The 19,701-nt window shown below is 37.2% G+C and overlaps 1 non-coding gene across 1 annotated transcript; it reads right to left on the bottom strand.

Annotated features, from left to right (window-relative positions):
- Positions 1 to 18,227: 18,227 nt before the first annotated feature.
- Positions 18,228 to 18,335, bottom strand: LOC130972328 (small nucleolar RNA R71). Its single transcript, XR_009083513.1, has one exon. It is a non-coding gene; the product is annotated as a small nucleolar RNA R71 (small nucleolar RNA).
- Positions 18,336 to 19,701: the final 1,366 nt, after the last annotated feature.

The raw sequence follows: 19,701 nt of genomic DNA on the forward strand, positions 1-19,701 counted from the left end.
ATAGAATCCCTTGATTCTTTTGCGCTTGTCATCATGCCCAGCCTTCAGGAGTTTGAAGCTCGTCACAGTCATTCAATCCCAGAATCCTACTCGGAATACCATAGACAAGGTTTAGACTTTCCGGATCCTCATGAATGCCGCCATCTATCTAGCTTATACCACGAAGATTCTGTTGGGGAATCTAAGAGATATGCGCCCAGCCTAAGGTAGAACGGAAGTGGTTGTCAATCACACGCGTTCATAGGTGAGAATGATGATGAGTGTCACAGATCATCACATTCATCAAGTTGAAGTGCAACGAATATCTTAGAATAGGAATAAATGAAGTTTATAGGAAAAGAGTAGTAATTGTATTAAAACTTGAGGTACAGCAGAGCTCCACACCCTTAATCTATGGTGTGTAGAAACTCCACCGTTGAAAATACATAAGTGAGAGGTTCAGGCATGGCCGAGAGGCCAGCCCCCCTGAATGTGATCAATAGCCTCTTAAGATGAGGAATAAAACAAAACTGAGACCAAAGATGTCTAATACAATAGTAACTTATCCTATTTATACTAGACTAGCTACTAGGGTTTACATGAGTAAGTAATTGATGCATAAATCCACTTCCGGGGCCCACTTGGTGTATGCTTGGGCTGATCTTGATCTATCCTCGAGCTGAGGCTTTTCTTGGAGTTGAACTCCAAGTTATAACGTGTTTTGGGCGTTCAACTCCGGATCATGACGTGTTTCTGGCGTTTAACTCCAGACAGCAGCATGTACTTGGCGTTCAACGCCAAGTTACGTCGTCAATTTCCGAATAAAGTATAGACTATTATATATTGCTGGAAAGCTCTAGATGTCTACTTTCCAACGCCGTTGAGAGCGCGCCATTTAAAGTTTTGTAGCTCCAGAAAATCTATTTTGAGTGCAGGGAGGTCAGATTCCAACAGCATCAGCAGTCCTTTTGTCAGCCTTTTTCAGAGTTTTGCTCAAGTCCTTCAATTTCAGCCAGAAATTACCTGAAATCACAGAAAAACACACAAACTCATAGTAAAGTCCAGAAATGTGAATTTAACATAAAAACTAATGAAAACATCCCTAAAAGTAGCTTGAACTTACTAAAAACTACCTAAAAACAATGCCAAAAAGCGTATAAATTATCCGCTCATCACAACACCAAACTTAAATTGTTGCTTGTCCCCAAGCAACTGAAAATCAATTAGGATAAAAAGAAGAGAATATACTATAAATTTCAGAATATCAATGAATATTAATTATAATTAGATGAGCGGGACTTGTAGCTTTTTGCTTCTGAACAGTTTTGGCATCTCACTTTTTCCTTTGAAGTTTAGAATGATTGGCTTCTCTAGGAACTTAGAATTTCGGATAGTGTTATTGACTTTCCTAGTTAAGCATGTTGATTCTTGAACACAGCTACTTATGAGTCTTGGCCGTGGCCCTAAGCACTTTGTTTTCCAGAATTACCACCGGATACATAAATGCCACAGACACATAACTGGGTGAACCTTTTCAGATTGTGACTCAGCTTTGCTAGAGTCCCCAGTTAGTGGTGTCCAGAGCTCTTAAGCACACTCTTTTTGCTTTGGATCACGACTTTAACCACTCAGTCTCAAGCTTTTCACTTGGACCTACATGCCACAAGCACATGGTTAGGGACAGCTTGGTTTAGCCGCTTAGGCCTGGATTTTATTTCCTTGGGCCCTCCTATCCATTGATGCTCAAAGCCTTGGATCCTTTTTACCCTTGCCTTTTGGTTTTAAGGGCTATTGGCTTTTTCTGCTTGCTTTTTCTTTTTCTTTCTATTTTTTTTCGCCACACTTTTTTTTTCGCAAGCTTCTTCTTTTTCACTGCTTTTTCTTACTTCAAGAATCAATTTCATGATTTTTCAGATCATCAATAACATTTCTCTTTGTTCATCATTCTTTCAAGAGCCAACAGTTTTAACATTCATAAACAACAAGATCAAAAATATGCACTGTTCAAGCATTCATTCAGAAAACAAAAAGTATTGTCACCACATCAATATAATTAAATTAATTTCAAGGATAAATTCGAAATTCATGTACTTCTTGTTCTTTTGAATTAAAACATTTTTTTCTTTAAGAGAGGTGAAGGATTCATGCAATTATTCATAACTTTAAGACATAGTTACTAACTACTAATGATCATGAAGTAGAGACACAAAACATAGATAAACACAACATTAAAAACCGAAAACAGAAAGAAATAAAGAACAAGGAATGAATCCACCTTTAGTGGCGTCTTCTTCTTGAAGGACCAATGATGTTCTTAAGCTCTTCTATGTCCCTTCCTTGCCTTTGTTGCTCCTCCCTCATTGCTCTTTGATCTTCTCTTATTTCATGGAGAATGATGGAGTGCTCATGATGTTCCACCCTTAATTGTTCAACATTGTGGCTCAAATCTTCTACAGAAGTGTTGAGTTGTTCCCAATAGTTGTTGGGAGGAAAGTGCATCCCTTGAGGCATCTCAGAGATTTCTTGATGATGAGCTTCCTCATGCATCTCTTGAGAACCGTGAGGGGTCTCTCTTGCTTGCTCCATCCTCTTCTTGGTGATGGGCTTATCCTCTTCAATGAGGATGTCTCCTTCTATGATAACTCCAGCTGAGTAACATAGATGGCAAATAAGGTGAGGAAAAGCTAGCCGTGCCATGGTGGAGGGCTTATCGGCTATTTTGTAGAATTCATTGGGAAGGAGAATTGAGGTGATTGGTGAAGAGTGTTGGGAAGTGTGACATGGGGAATAGTCATCACAAAAACTAGGATTAGGAGGTAAGGTAGGAATATGTTAGGTGGGGATCCTGTGGGGTCCACAGATCCTGAGGTGATCCTGTGGGGTCCACAGATCCTGAGGTGTCAAGGAATTCCATCCCTGCACCAAATAGGCATGCAAAATGCCTTTGCACACCATTCTGGCATTTAAACGCCGTGTGGTGCACATTCTGGGCGTTCAACGCCCATGTAAAGCATGTTTCTGGCATTGAACGCCAGTTTCATGCTTGTTACTGGCGTTCAGCGCCAGTTTTTCTTCTCTAGGCACATTCCTGGCGTTCAGCACCAGAATGTTGCTTGTTTCTGGCGTTCAGTGCCAGAATGATGCTCTGTTCTGGCGTTGAACGCCGGCCAGATGCATCTTACTGGCGTTGAACGCCAGCCTGTGCTTCCTCCAGGGTGTGATTTTTTTCTTCTGCTGTTTTTGATTCTATTTTTAATTTTTATGATTTTTTTCGTGACTCCTCATGATCATGTACCTAATAAAACACAGAATAAAAATAAAAATTAAATAAATAAAATTGGGTTGCCTCCCAACAAGCGCTTCTTTAATGTCAATAGCTTGACAATGGCTCTCATGGAGCCACAAAGGTGATCAGGTCAATGTTGTATAGTGCCAACACCAAACTTAGAGTTTGGATATGGGGTCTTAACACCAAACTTAGAGTTTGGTTGTGGCCTCCCAACACCAAACTTAGAGTTTGACTGTGGGGGCTCTTCTTGACTCTGAACTAAGAGAAGCTCTTCATGCTTACTCTCTTTTGTCACAGAGGGATGGCCATGTGCCTTAAACACAAGGTAGTCCCCATTCAATTGAAGGACTAGTTCACCTCTGTTGACATCTATCACAGCTCCTGCTGTGGCTAGGAAAGGTCTTCCAAGGATGATGCATTCATCATATTCCTTCCTAGTGTCTAAGATTATGAAATCAGCAGGGATGTAAAGGCCTTCAACCTTTACTAACACGTCCTCTACTATTCCATAAGCTTGTCTCAATGACTTGTCTGCCAGTTGTAATGAGAACAAGGCAGGTTGTACCTCAATGATCCCCAGCTTCTCCATTACAGAGAGTGGCATAAGATTTATCCCTGACCCTAGATCACACAGAGCTTTTGCAAAGGTCATGGTGCCTATGGTACAAGGTATCAAAAACTTGCCAGGATCTTGTTTCTTTTGAGGTAAAATTTGCTGAATCCAGGTATCCAGTTCACTAATGAGCAAGGGAGGTTCACTTTCCCAAGTCTCATTACCAAACAACTTGGCATTCAGCTTCATGATAGCTCCTAAATATTGAGCAACTTGCTCTTCAGTTACATCTTCATCCTCTTCAGAGGAAGAATAGTCTTCAGAGCTCATGAATGGCAGAAGGAGATTTAATGGAATCTCTATGGTCTCTATATGAGCCTCAGATTCCTTTGGATCCTTAATAGGAAACTCCTTCTTGCTTGAGGGACGTCCCAGGAGGTCTTCCTCACTAGGATTTTCGTCCTCCTCCTCCCTTGTGCATTCGGCCACATTGATTATATCATTGGCCTTGCACTCTCCTTTTGGATTCTCTTCTGTATTGCTTGGGAGAATACTGGGAGGGGTTTCAATAACTTTCTTACTCAGTTGGCCCACTTGTGCCTCCAGATTTCTGATGGAGGATCTTGTTTTACTCATGAAACTGAAAGTGGCATTTGACAGATCAGAGACTATATTGGCTAAATTAGAAGTGTTTTGTTCAGAATTCTCTGTCTGTTGCTGAGAAGGTGATGGATATGGCTTGCTATTGCTCAGCCTATTGTGCCCACCATTGTTAAAGCCTTGTTGAGGCTTTTGTTGATCCTTCCATGAGAAATTTGGATGATTTCTCCATGATGAGTTATAGGTGTTTCCATAAGGTTCACCCATATAATTAACTTCTGCCATGGCAGGGTGCTCAAGATCATAAGCTTCTTCAGAAGCTGCCGCCTTAGTACTGTTGGATGCATGTTGCCATCCATTCAGACTTTGAGAGATCATGTTGACTTGCTGAGTCAACACTTTGTTCTGAGCCAATATGGCATTCAGAGCATCAATTTCAAGAACTCCTTTCTTCTGAGGTATCCCATTATTCATGGAATTCCTCTCAGAAGTGTACATGAATTGGTTGTTTGCAACCATGTCAATGAGTTCTTGAGCCTCTTCAGGCGTTTTCTTTAGGTGAATAGATCCACCTGCAGAATGGTCCAATGACATTTTCGAAAATTCAGATAGACCATAATAGAATATATCTAATATGGTCCATTCTGAAAACATGTCAGATGGACATCTTTTGGTCAGCTGCTTGTATCTTTCCCAAGCTTCATAGAGGGATTCTCCATCTTTTTGTTTGAAGGTTTGAACATCCACTCTTAGCTTGCTCAGCTTTTGAGGAGAAAAGAATTTATCCAAGAAGGCAGTGACCAACTTATCCCAGGAGTCCAGGCTATCCTTGGGTTGTGAATCCAACCATATTCTAGCTCTGTCTCTTACAGCAAAAGGGAAAAGCATGAGTTTGTAGACTTCAGGATCAACTCCATTCGTCTTTACAGTCTCACAGATCTGCAAGAACTCAGTTAAAAACTGGTAAGGATCTTCAGATGGAAGTCCATAAAACTTGCAGTTTTGTTGCATTAAGGCAACTAGCTGGGGTTTCAGCTCAAAGTTGTTGGCTCCAATGGCAGGAATGGAAATGCTTCTTCCATCAAACTTGGATGTTGGCTTTGTGAAGTCACCAAACATTCTCCTTGCATTATTATTATTTTCTGCTGCCATCTCCTTCTCTTGTTCCAATATTTCTGAAAGGTTACCTTTAGAATAATGTAATTTAGCTTCTCTTAATTTCCTCTTTAGAGTCCTTTCAGGTTCTGGATCAATTTCAACAAGAGTGCCTTTTTCCCTGTTCCTACTCATATGAAAGAGAAGAAAACAAGAAAAGAAAGAGGAATCCTCTATGTCACAGTATAGAGATTCCATTATGTTAGTAGAAGAAGAAGGGGGTAGAAGAATGAAGAAGGATGGATTCGGATTTTTGGATGGAGAGAGGTGAAGAGAAGTGTTAGTAATTAAATAATTAAATAGAAGAAGAAAAGAGAAGGGAGATTTCGAAAATAATTTTGAAAAAGGGGTTAGTACTTTTCGAAAATTAAAGATAAAATATAATTGAAATTAAAATTTAAAACAATTAATTAATTAAAAATAATTTTTGAAAAAGAGAGAGGTATTTTCGAAAATTGAAGAGGAAAAAGTAGTTAGGTGGTTTTGAAAAAAATAAGAAACAAACAAAAAGTTAGTTAGTTGATTGAAAAAGATTTGAAATTAAATTTTAAAAAGATAAGAAGATAAGAAGTTAGATAAGATATTTTGAAATCAAATTTTGAAAAAGATAAAATTTTGAGAAGGATAAGATAAGAGATAAAAAGATTTAATTTAAAGATTTGAAATTATTTACTTCACTAACAAGAAACTACAAGATAAGATTCTAGAACTTAAAGATTGAACCTTTCTTAACAAGAAAGTAACAAACATCAAATTTTTGAATCAATCACATTAATTATTAGTGAATTTTCGAAAATATGATATAAAGATAAGAAAAAGATTTTGAAAATATTTTGAAAAAGAATTTTGAAATTTTCGAAAAATAGAAAAAAAAATGAAAAAGATATGATTTTTGAAAAAGATTTTGAAAAGATAAGATTTTTAAAATTGAAATTTTGACTTGACTTGTAAGAAACAACTAATTTTAAAAATTTTTGACCAAGTCAACCCAAAATTTTGAAAATTTGGAGGGAAATAAGGAAAAGATATTTTTTGATTTTTGAATTTTTAATTATGAGAGAGAAAAACAACAAAAATACTCAATGCATGAAATTTTTAGATCAAAACAATGAATGCATGCAAGAATGCTATGAATGTCAAGATGAACACCAAGAACACTTTGAAGATCATGATGAACATCAAGAACATAATTTTGAAAAATTTTGATGCAAAGAAAACATGCAAGACACCAAACTTAGAAATCTTTAATGCATGGACTCTAATAAACGAAAAATGCACATGAAAAACAACAAACAACACAAAACAAGAAATCATCAAGATCAAACAAGAGGACTTATCAAGAACAACTTGAAGATCATGAAGAACACTATGAATGCATGGAATTTTCGAAAAATGCAAGAAAAAAAATTTTAAAGCATGCAATTGACACCAAACTTAAAAATTGACTCAAGACTCAAACAAGAAACACAAAATATTTTTTTTAAAAATAAAGTTTGGAAAAACGAAAAAGAAAAGAAAAATTTTTGAAAAAGATTTTTGAAAAGAAAATTACCTAATCTGAGCAACAAGATGAACCGTCAGTTGTCCATACTCGAACAATCCCCGGCAACGGCGCCAAAAACTTGGTGGACAAAATTGTTATTCATGTGTTATTCCATTTTGCAAAATTCATTGCTTTTCATTCTCTGGTAATGGCGCCAAAAACATGATGCCAATACCATGGTTCACAACTTCGTTCAACTTAACCAGCAAGTGTACTGGGTCATCCAAGTAATACCTTACGTGAGTAAGGGTCGATCCCACAGAGATTGTTGGTATGAAGCAAGCTTTGGTCACCTTGTAAATCTCAGTTAGGCAGATTAAATTGGTTTATGGATTTCGAATAATTAATAATAAACAGAAAATAAAAAGGGATAGAAATACTTATGTAAATCAATAGTAGGGATTTCAGATAAGTGTATGGAGATGCTGTGCTCCTCTTGAACCTCTACTTTCCTATTACATTCATCCAGTCCTTCTTACTCCTTTCCATGGCAAGCTGTATGTAGGGCATCACCGTTGTCAACGGCTACATCCCATCCTCTCAGTGAAAACGTTCCTATGCTCTGTCACAGCACGGCTAATCATCTGTCGGTTCTCAATCAGGTTGGAATAGAATCCCTTGATTCTTTTGCGCTTGTCATCACGCCCAGCCTTCAGGAGTTTGAAGCTCGTCACAGTCATTCAATCCCAGAATCCTACTCGGAATACCATAGACAAGGTTTAGACTTTCTGGATCCTCATGAATGCCGCCATCTATCTAGCTTATACTACGAAGATTCTGTTGGGGAATCTAAGAGATATGCGCCCGGCCTAAGGTAGAACGGAAGTGGTTATCAATCACACGCGTTCATAGGTGAGAATGATGATGAGTGTCACAGATCATCACATTCATCAAGTTGAAGTGCAACGAATATCTTAGAACAGGAATAAATGAAGTTTATAGGAAAAGAGTAGTAATTGTATTAAAACTTGAGGTACAGCAGAGCTCCACACCCTTAATCTATGGTGTGTAGAAACTCCACCGCTGAAAATACATAAGTGAGAGGTTCAGGCATGGCCGAGAGGCCAGCCCCCTGAATGTGATCAATAGCCTCTTAAGATGAGGAATAAAACAAAACTGAGACCAAAGATGTCTAATACAATAGTAACTTATCCTATTTATACTAGACTAGCTACTAGGGTTTACATGAGTAAGTAATTGATGCATAAATCCACTTTCGGGGCCCACTTGGTGTATGCTTGGGCTGAGCTTGATCTATCCTCGAGCTGAGGCTTTTCTTGGAGTTGAACTCCAAGTTATAACGTGTTTTGGGCGTTCAACTCCAGATCATGACGTGTTTCTGGCGTTTAACTCCAGACAGCAGCATGTACTTGGCGTTCAACGCCAAGTTACGTCGTCAATTTTCGAATAAAGTATGGACTATTATATATTTCTGGAAAGCTCTGGATGTCTAATTTCCAACGCCGTTGAGAGCGCGCCATTTAAAGTTTTGTAGCTCCAGAAAATCCATTTTGAGTGCAGGGAGGTCAGATTCCAACAGCATCAGCAGTCCTTTTGTCAGCCTTTTTCAGAGTTTTGCTCAAGTCCTTCAATTTCAGCCAGAAATTACCTGAAATCACAGAAAAACACACAAACTCATAGTAAAGTCCAGAAATGTGAATTTAACATAAAAACTAATGAAAACATCCCTAAAAGTAGCTTGAACTTACTAAAAACTACCTAAAAACAATGCCAAAAAGCGTATAAATTATCCGCTCATCATTAATACTTGCCCCAAGATCACATAGAGCTTGCTTGGTACAAGTACCTTCTAATTTGCATGGTATCATAAAGCTTCCCAGATCTTTAAGCTTCTTAGGTAAGCTTTTCAGAATGACTGCACTGCATTCTTCAGTGAGGTAAACTTTCTCAGTTTCCCTCCAATCCTTCTTATGACTTAAGATCTCTTTCATGAACTTAGGATAAGAGGGTATTTGCTCAAGTGCCTTTGCAAACGGAATCTTTATTTCAAGAGTCCTGAGATAGTCTGCAAAGCGAGCAAATTGCTTATCCTGTTCCGCTTGGCGGAGTTTCTAAGGATAAGGTATTTTGGTTTTGTATTCCTCAACCTTAGTTGCTGTAGGATTATTGCCTACAGATGTGGATTGAGAAGCCTTTTTAGAGGGGTTGCTATCAGCACTTGTATGTGTCTGATCTCCCACTGTCGTTTGAATGCTAGGGGTGGAAGCTGGAGTGGCGTTAGACGCCAACTCCTTACCTGTTTCTGGCATTTGAACACCAGAACTGTGCCTCCTTTGGGCGTTCAACGCCAATTCCTTGCCTGTTTTTGTCGTTGAACGCCAGGACTGAGCATGGGTTGGGCGTTCAACGCCAGCTTCCCACCCATTTTCTGGCGTTTGAGTGCCAGAATTATTCCTCTTTGGGCTCTGACTGTCCTCAGAGGGATTTTGGATAGCAGTATGTTCATTTCTTGGCTTCCTGCTGCCTTGAAGTGAGGTATTTAATATTTTCCCACTTCTTAATTGAACTGCTTGGCACTCTTCTGTTATTTGTTTTGATAATTACTGTTCTGTTTGCTTCAACTGCACTTCCATATTCATATTAGCCATTCTTCTTTCTTGTAATATTTCCTTGAATTCAGCTAGCTATTTTGTTAGAAAATCTAATTGCTGATTGAATCCAGTAGCTTGTTCTGCAGGACTGAGTTCAGCAGTTACTGTTTTAGCCTCTTTGTTGATGGAAGGTTCACTGCTTAGGTACAGATGCTGATTTCTGGCAACTGTATCAATAAGCTCTTGAGCTTCTTCTATTGTCTTTCTCATGTGTATAGATTCACCAGCTGAGTGATCTAGAGAAGTCTGAGCTCTTTCTGTAAGCCCATAAAAGAAGATGTCTACCTGCACCCACTCTGAAAACATTTCAAAGGGGCATTTTCTTAGCATCTCTCTGTATCTCTCCCAAGCATCATAAAGGGATTCATTATCTCCTTGTTTGAAGCCTTGGATGCTCAGCCTTAGCTGTGTCATCCGTTTTGGAGGAAAATAGTGAGGAGAGAGAAAGTGGTTAGGATATTTTTGAAATTGAAATCTAAATTTTTCAAAAAAAATTTGAAAAGATGGCTTAAAATTAGTTAGAAAAGATATATATATATTTTTTGAATTTTGAATTTTATGATGAAAGAGAAAAACACACAAAAGACACAAGACTTAAAAATTTTTAGATCTAATGCTCCTTGTTTTCGAAAATTTTGGAGGAAAAACACCAAGGAACACCAAACTTAAAAATTTTAAGATCAAAACACAAGGAAGACTCAAGAACACCTTGAAGATTCACAAGAACAACAAGAACAAAAGAAAGAACACCAAACTTAAAATTTTTAGAAAACCAAAATAAATTTTCAAAAATTAAAGAAAATTAACAAGAAATCACCAAACTTAAAGTTTGGCACAAGATTCAATCAAAGAAAAATTATTTTTGAAAAAGATTTTAAAAAGAAGATACCCAATTGCCAAGAACATAAGCCAACGCTCTAGCCAACTGAGCTATAAATGTAACGTGTTTTAATATTGTATATAAAAAATATATTTTTGAAAACTAAAATTTTGAAAAAGCACAAGGAAAACACGAAAAATACACAAAAATAGGAAAAACCAAAGATCAAACAAGAAAATTTGACAAGAACAATTTGAAGATCAAGAAAAAATAAAGAACATGCAATTCGAAAATTTAAAGGAAAATATAAAATATGCAATTGACACCAAACTTAAAATATAAATTAAACTCACATAAAAATTAAAAATTAATAAGGAAAAAATAATATTTTGAAAAGAAAATAAAGGACTCAGATTTAATGACTCTATAGCATCAAAAATAAATTATTCCTAATCTAAGCAACAAAATAAACCTTTAGTTGTTCAAACTCGAACAATCCCCGGCAACGGCGCCAAAAACTTGGTGCATGAAATTGCAATCACACTTTTGCAATCCGCACAACTAACCAGCAAGTGCACTAGGTCGTCCAAGTAATACCTTACGTGAGTAAGGGTCGATCCTACGGAGATTGTTGGTATGAAGCAAGCTATGGTTATCTTATTAATCTTAGTCAGGATGCCAATAAGGTTCTTTGAATTTAATTGTAAAAAGTGAAAGTGTTTAGAATAAGTAATTGTTACTCAATAATGGAGAATATGTTGGAGTTTTGGAGATGCTTTGTCCTCTTTATTTCAGCTTTTCTCTTGTCCTCCTCTTCATACATGCAAGGCTCCTTCCATGGCAAGCTGTATGTAGGGCGTTACCATTGTCAATGGCTACTTTCCATCCTCTCAGTGAAAATGGTCCAAATGCTCTGTCACAGCACGGCTAATCATCTGTTGGTTCTCGATCATGTTGGAATAGAATCCATTGATTCTTTTTCATTTGTCATCACGCCCAACAATCACGAGTTTGAAGCTCATCACAGCCATTCAATCATTGAATCCTACTCGGAATACCACAGACAAGGTTTAAAATTTCTGAATTCTCATGAATGCCACCATAAATTCTAGCTTATACCACGAAGATTCTGATTAAGAAATCTAAGAGATACTCATTCAATCTAATGTAGAACGGAGGTGGTTGTCAGGCACACGTTCATGAATTGAGGAAGGTGATGAGTGTCACGGATCATCACCTTCTTCATAGTGAAGCGCGAATGAACATCTTAGATAGGAACAAGCGTGTTTGAATGGAAAACAGAAATAATTGCATTAATTCATCGAGACGCTACAGAGCTCATCACCCCCAACAATGGAGTTTAGAGACTCATGCCGTCAAAGAGTATAAAGTTCAGATCTAAAAATGTCATGAGATACAAAATAAGTCTCTAAAAGTTGTTTAAATACTAAACTAGTAACATAGGTTTACAAAAAATGAGTAAACTAATATAATTGGTGCAGAAATCCACTTCTGGGTCCCACTTGGTGTGTGCTGGGGCTGAGACTTAAGCTTCTCACATGCTTGGGCTGTTTCTGGAGTTGAACGCCAGGTTGTAACCTGTTTTTGACGTTGAACTCCAACTTGCAACCTGTTTCTGGCGCTGAACGCCAGACTGCAACATCAAACTGGCGTTGAACGCCAGTTTACGTCGTCTATCTTTGCACAAAGTATGGACTATTGTGCGAATTGGACTCCTGTAGCTGAAAAAAATCCATTCCGAGTGCAAGGAGGTCAGAATCCAACAGCATCAGCAGTCCTTTTTCAGCCTAAATCAGATTTTTGCTCAGCTCCCTCAATTTCAGCCAGAAAATACCTGAAATTACAAAAAAATACACAAACTTATAGTAAAGTCCAGAAATATGAATTTTGCCTAAAAACTAATAAAATTATACTAAAAACTAACTAAAATATACTAAAATCTACATGAAATTACCCCCAAAAAGCGTATAAAATATCCGCTCATCAGTACCTATGGTTTATGATTTATCGGTTTACGGTTTATGGTTCAGGGTTTACGGTATACGGTCTATTATTAAATGGTCCAGTGTGTGTAATTTACGATTTATAGGCCATACTCTACGTTTAACGGTTCTATTGTTTAGGGTTAATACTTTTCGGTTTACGGTTCACGGTTTACGATTTAGGTTAAGCAGTTTAAGGTCAGCGGTTTCTGGTCTAATGTGTACGGTTTAAGGATTTGTGTTTCCGATTTTAGGGTTTACGGTTTCCAGTTTACTTTTTACCATTTATGACTTAAAAATTATGGTTTCGGATTTACGGCTCGCAGTTCTGTTTCACGGTACAGTGTTCAGGTTTAAGGTTTTACGTGGTACGGTTTAGTGACTAGGTTTTGAGATTGAATGGTTTCGTACCTATGGTTCATGGTTTAGCGGTTTACGGTTTAGGGTTCAGAATTTACGGTGTAGGTCTATAATTAAACGGTCTAGTGTGTATAGTTTAGGAATTACAGGCCATACTCTACGTTTAACGGTTCTATGGTTTAGGGTTAATGCTTTCTTGTGTACGCTCACTTATTATGTATGTCAATGTATTTTTTTAGATAGAAATTATAGTTTTCCTCGTTCATGTTTTTTTTCATGTATTTTATGTTTAAATTTTTTTCTTTTCACAACTAAATATGTAAAATCAATTTTGCACATAATTTTCTTTGCAAAAAAGAATTCGAAGCACATGACTAATATTTTTTTTAATTTCATTTTTTTTCCGTTCATGGAAGGAACTGATTTGCGATGAGGGATGGGAAGTTCAATCTCCTATAACTTAACTTTATAGGCGACGGCCAAAAAGTGAAAAGCAAAAAAGTCATTAGGCAATAAATTAGATGATGAGTGTCCATCACAAAGGAAAAATCAAAGAAGAATGAAATGGAATATAACTCATAGGAAATGGAAAAAAAATATACCCTTTTCTCGAGTTATTGACCTAATACGTGTATGATTTTCAAACTAATATTTTCGAGTGTTTAGCCGTCTAATTGAACTTTGTTGTGGACAAAATCTTTGACCGGGTGTGTGATAATGAGAGATAGCAACAAACACAATTCTATTATATGAGTATAGTACATTATGAGAATTAATTGATTCATGGAGACAAGCATTCATTACGAAAATTAAAATAAATCCTTAAGTAACCTATTGGTTTACGAAAATAATAGACAGTTACTAGAAAATTTTTATTAGCTTTGACTACAACAATGTAAATTGATGAGCGGATAATTTATACGCTTTTTGGCATTGTTTTTAGGTAGTTTTTAGTAAGTTCAAGCTACTTTTAGGGATGTTTTCCTTAGTTTTTATGTTAAATTCACATTTCTGGACTTTACTATGAGTTTGTATGTTTTTCTGTGATTTCAGGTAAATTCTGACTGAAATTGAGGGATTTGAGCAAAACTCTTAAAAAGGCTGACAAAAGGACTGCTGATGCTGTTGGAATCTGACCTCCCTGCACTCGAAATGGATTTTCTGGAGCTACAGAACTCCAATTGGCGCGCTCTCAACGGCGTTGGAAAGTAGACATCCAGGGCTTTCCAGCAATATATAATAGTCCATACTTTATTCAAAAATTGTCGACGTAACTTGGCGTTGAACGCCAAGTTCATGCTGCTGTCTGGAGTTAAACGCCAGAAAAACGTCATGATCCGGAGTTGAACGCCCAAAACACGTCATAACTCGGAGTTCAACTCCAAGAGAAGCCTCAGCTCGTGGATTGATCAAGCTCAGCCCAAACATACACCAAGTGGGCCCCGGAAGTGGATTTATGCATCAATTACTTACTCATGTAAACCCTAGGAGCTAGTTTATTATAAATAGAACATTTAACTATTGTATTAGATGTCTTTTGATCATTCGGTCTTGTGACCACAAGGGGGCTGGCCATTCGGCCATGCCTGAACCTTTTACTTATGTATTTTCAACGGTGGAGTTTCTGCACACCATAGATTAAGGGTGTGGAGCTCTGCTGTACCTCAAGTATTAATGCAGTTCTATTTTCTTTTATTCAAATCTCTCTTATTCTTATTCCAAGATATTCATTCGCACCCAAGAACATGATGAATGTGATGATTAGATAACCCTCATTATCATTCTCACTTATGAACGCACGTGATTGACAACCACTTCCGTTATACATGCAACAGAGCTTGAATGCGTATCTCTTAGATTCCCCAACAGAATCTTCGTGGTATAAGCTAGATAGATGGCGGCATTTATGAGGATCCGGAAAGTCTCACCTTGTCTGTGGTATTCCGAGTAGGATCCTGGGAATCCGGAAAGTCTCACCTTGTCTGTGGTATTCCGAGTAGGATTCCGGTAATGAATGACTGTGACGTGCTTCAGACTTGCAAGTGCTGGGCGTTAGTGACAAACGCAAAAGAATCAAGGGATTCTATTCCAGTAGGAGCAGGAACCAACCAGTGATTAGCCGTGCTGTGACAGAGTGCGTGAGCGTAGTTTTCACTACGAGGATGGGATGTAGCCATCAACCATGGGTGATGCCTCCAGACGATTAGCCATGCGAGTGACAGCCGCAGAGGACCATTTTCCCGAGAGGATTGAAAGTAGCCACCGCTGATGGTGAACCCCTATACACAGCTTGCCATGGAAAAGAGTAAGAAGGATTGAGTTGAAGTAGTAGGAGAGCAGCCGTCCTTGAGCCATACAGCATCTCCATTCACTTATCTGAAATTCCCACCAATGAATCTGCATAAGTATTCTATCCCTTTTATTATTTTCTTTTTATTAATTTTCGAAAACATAAACAATTTAATCTGCCTGACTGAGATTTGCAAGGTGACCATAGCTTGCTTCATACCAACAATCTCTGTGGGATCGACCCTTACTCGCGTAAGGTTTATTACTTGGACGACCCAGTACACTTGCTGGTTAGTTGAACGGAGTTGTGGATTCAACCAGTGCCATAATAATGATGCCTCTCAAAATAGTTAGAACATTGATCACAAATGATCCATGGTTCCCTCGTGCCAATTTCTTAAATTCCATAATTTTACAAGGAGTGCAACTTAAAGATTAAGGATCACAATTTCGTCCACCAAGTTTTTGGCGCCGTTGCCGGGGATTGTTCGAGTATGGACAACTGACGGTTCATCTTGTTGCTCAGATTAGGTAATTTTCTTTTCAAAAATCTTTTTCAAAATTTTTCTTTTATTTTCGTTTTTCTAAACTTTATTTTCGAAAAATTAATAAAAATTCAAAAAAATTCATAAAATCATAAAAATAAAAAAAAATATTTTGTGTTTCTTGTTTGAGTCTTGAGTCAATTTTTAAGTTTGGTGTCAATTGCATGCTTTAAAAATTTTTTCTTGCATTTTTCGAAAATCCCATGCATTCATAGTGTTCTTCATGATCTTCAAGTTGTTCTTGATAAGTCCTCTTGTTTGATCTTGATGTTTTCTTGTTTTGTGTTGTTTGTTGTTTTTCATATGCATTTTTCGTTTGTTAGAGTCCATGCATTAAAGATTTCTAAGTTTGGTGTCTTGCATATTTTCTTTGCATCAAAAATTTTTCAAAATTATGTTCTTGATGTTCATCATGATCTTTAAAGTGTTCTTGGTGTTCATCTTGACATTCATAGCATTCTTGCATGCATTCATTGTTTTGATCTAAAAATTTCATGCATTGAGTAATTTTGTTATTTTTCTCTCTCATAATTAAAAATTCAAAAATCAAAAAAATATCTTTTCCTTATTTCCCTCCAAATTTTCGAAATTTTGGGTTGACTTGGTCAAAAATTTTCAAAATTAGTTGTTTCTTACAAGTCAAGTCAAAAATTTCAAATTTTAAAAATCTTATCTTTTTAAAATCTTCTTCAAAAATCATATCTTTTTCATTTTTTTTCATAATTTCTCGAAAATTTCAAAAATCTTTTTCAAAATATTTTCAAAATCTTTTTCTTATCTTTACATCTAATTTTCGAAAATTAGCTAACAATTAATGTGATTGGTTCAAAAATTTGAAGTTTGTTACTTTCTTGTTAAGAAAGGTTCAATCTTTAAGTTCTAGAATCTCATCTTGTAGTTTCTTGTTAGTTAAGCAATTTTAAAAATTAAATCTTTTTCAAAATATCTTTTTCTTAAAAATCTTTTTATCTTTTTTATCTTATCTTTTTCAAAAACTTTATCTTTTTCAAAATTTGATTTCAAAATATCTTATCTAACTTCTTATCTTCTTATCTTTTTCAAATTTGATTTCAAATCTTTTTCAATCAACTAACTAACTTTTTGATTGTTTCTTATCTTTTTCAAAACCACCTAACTACTTTTTCCTCTCTAATTTTCGAAAATATCTCACCCCTTTTTCAAAAATTCTTTTTAATTAACTAATTGTTTCATGTTTTAATTTTAATTACATTTTATCTCTAATTTTCGAAAATTACTAACTCCTTTTTCAAAATTATTTTCGAAATTTCTCCTCTCTCTCTCTTCTTATTCTATTTATTATTTAATTACTAACACTTCTCTTCACCTCCCTTCATCTAAAAATCCGAATTCTTCTTCATTCTTCTACCCCCTTCTTTTTCTACTAACACAAAGGAATCTCTATACTGTGACATAGAGGATTCCTCTTTCTTTTCTTGTTTTCTTCTCTTTCATATGAGCAGGAACAAGGATAAAGACACTCTTGTTGAAATTGATCCAGAACCTGAAAGGACTCTGAAGAGAAAATTAAGAGAAGCTAAATTAAATTATTCTAAAGGTAACCTTTCAGAAACATTAGAACAAGAGAAGGAGATGGCAGCCGAAAATAATAATAATGCAAGGAGAATGCTTGGTGACTTCACAAAGCCAACATCCAAGTTTGATGGAAGAAGCATCTCCATTCCTGCCATTGGAGCCAATAACTTTGAGCTGAAACCTCAGCTAGTTGCCTTGATGCAACAAAACTGCAAGTTTTATGGACTTCCATCTGAAGATCCTTATCAGTTTTTAACTGAATTCTTGCAGATCTGTGAGACTGTAAAGACGAATGGAGTTGATCCTGAAGTCTACAGACTCATGCTTTTCCTTTTTGCTGTAAGAGACAGAGCTAGAATATGGTTGGATTCACAACCCAAGGATAGCCTGGACTCATGGGATAAGCTGGTCACTGCCTTCTTGGATAAATTCTTTCCTCCTCAAAAGCTGAGCAAGCTGAGAGTGGATGTTCAAACCTTCAAACAAAAAGATGGTGAATCCCTCTATGAAGCTTGGGAAAGATACAAGCAGCTGACCAAAAGATGTCCATCTGACATGTTTTCAGAATGGACCATATTGGACATCTTCTATTATGGTCTCTCTGAATTTTCGAAAATGTCATTGGATCATTCTGCAGGTGGATCTATTCACCTGAAGAAAACGCCTGAAGAGGCTCAAGAGCTCATTGACATGGTTGCAAATAACCAGTTCATGTACACTTCTGAGAGGAATTCCGTGAACAATGGGATACCCCAGAAGAAAGGAGTTCTTGAAATTGATACTCTGAATGCCATATTGGCTCAGAACAAAGTGTTGACTCAACAGGTCGACAAGGTTGGATTCACAACCTAAAGAAAGCCTGGACTCATGGGAAAAGCTAGTCAATGCCTTCTTGGCAAAGTTCTTTCCACCTCAAAAATTGAGTAAGCTTAGAGTGGAAGTCCAAACCTTTAGACAGAAGGATGGAGAATCCCTCTATGAAGCTTGGGAAAGATACAAACAATTGATCAGAAAATGTCCTTCTGACATGCTTTCTGAATGGAGCATCATAGGTATTTTCTATGATGGTCTCTCTGAACTGTCCAAGATGTCTTTGGATAGCTCTGCTGGAGGATCTCTTCATCTGAAGAAGACGCCTACAGAAGCTCAAGAACTAATTGAAATGGTTGCAAATAACCAATTCATGTACACTTCTGAAAGGAATCCTGTGAACAATGGGGCAAATCAGAAGAAAGGAGTTCTTGAGATTGATACTCTGAATGCCATTCTGGCTCAGAACAAGATATTGACTCAACAAGTCAATTTGATTTCTCAAAGTCTGTCTGGAATGCAAAATGCACCAAGCAGTACTAAGGATGCTTCATCTGAAGAAGAAGCTTATGATCCTGAGAACCCTTCAATGGAAGAGGTGAATTACCTAGGAGAACCCTATGGAAACACCTATAATTCTTCATGGAGAAATCACCCAAATCTCTCATGGAAGAATCAAGAGAGACCTCAACAAGGTTTCAACAACAATAATGGTGGAAGAAACAGGTTTAGCAATGGCAAGCCTTTTCCATCATCTTCTCAGCAACAGATAGAGAGTTCTAAGCAGAGCCACTCTGACTTAGCAACCATGGTCTCTGATCTAATCAAAACCACTCAAAGTTTCATGACTGAAACAAGGTCCTCCATTAGGAATTTGGAGGCACAAGTGGGACAGCTGAGCAAGAAAGTTACTGAACTCCCTCCTAGTACTCTCCCAAGCAATACAGAAGAAAATCCAAAAGGAGAGTGCAAGGCCATCAACATGGCCGAATTTGGAGAGGAAGGAGAGAAAGTGAACGCCACTGAGGAAGACCTCAGTGGGCGTGCACTAGCCTCTAATGAGTTCCCCAATGAGGAACCATGGGAATCTGAGGCTCAAAATGAGACCATAGAGATTCCATTGGACTTACTTCTGCCTTTCATGAGCTCTGATGAGTATTCTTCCTCTAAAGAGGATGAGTATGTCACTGAAGAGCAAGTTGCTAAATACCTTGGAGCAATCATGAAGCTAAATGACAAGTTATTTGGAAATGAGACTTGGGAGAATGAACCTCCTTTGCTCACCAAAGAACTGGATGACTTGTCTAGGCAGAATTTACCTCAAAAGAGACAAGATCCTGGGAAGTTTTCAATACCTTGTACCATAGGCACCATGACCTTCAAGAAGGCTCTGTGTGACTTAGGGTCAAGTGTAAACCTCATGCCTCTCTCTGTAATGGAGAAGCTAGGGATCTTCGAGGTGCAAGCTGCAAGAATCTCATTAGAGATGGCAGACAACTCAAGAAAACAAGCTCATGGACTTGTAGAGGATGTTTTGGTGAAGATTGAAAACCATTACATCCCTGCTGATTTCATAGTCCTATAGACTG

Source organism: Arachis stenosperma, chromosome 3, assembly GCF_014773155.1.
Source record: "Arachis stenosperma cultivar V10309 chromosome 3, arast.V10309.gnm1.PFL2, whole genome shotgun sequence".
In the NCBI taxonomy this organism is placed as follows: domain Eukaryota; kingdom Viridiplantae; phylum Streptophyta; class Magnoliopsida; order Fabales; family Fabaceae; genus Arachis; species Arachis stenosperma.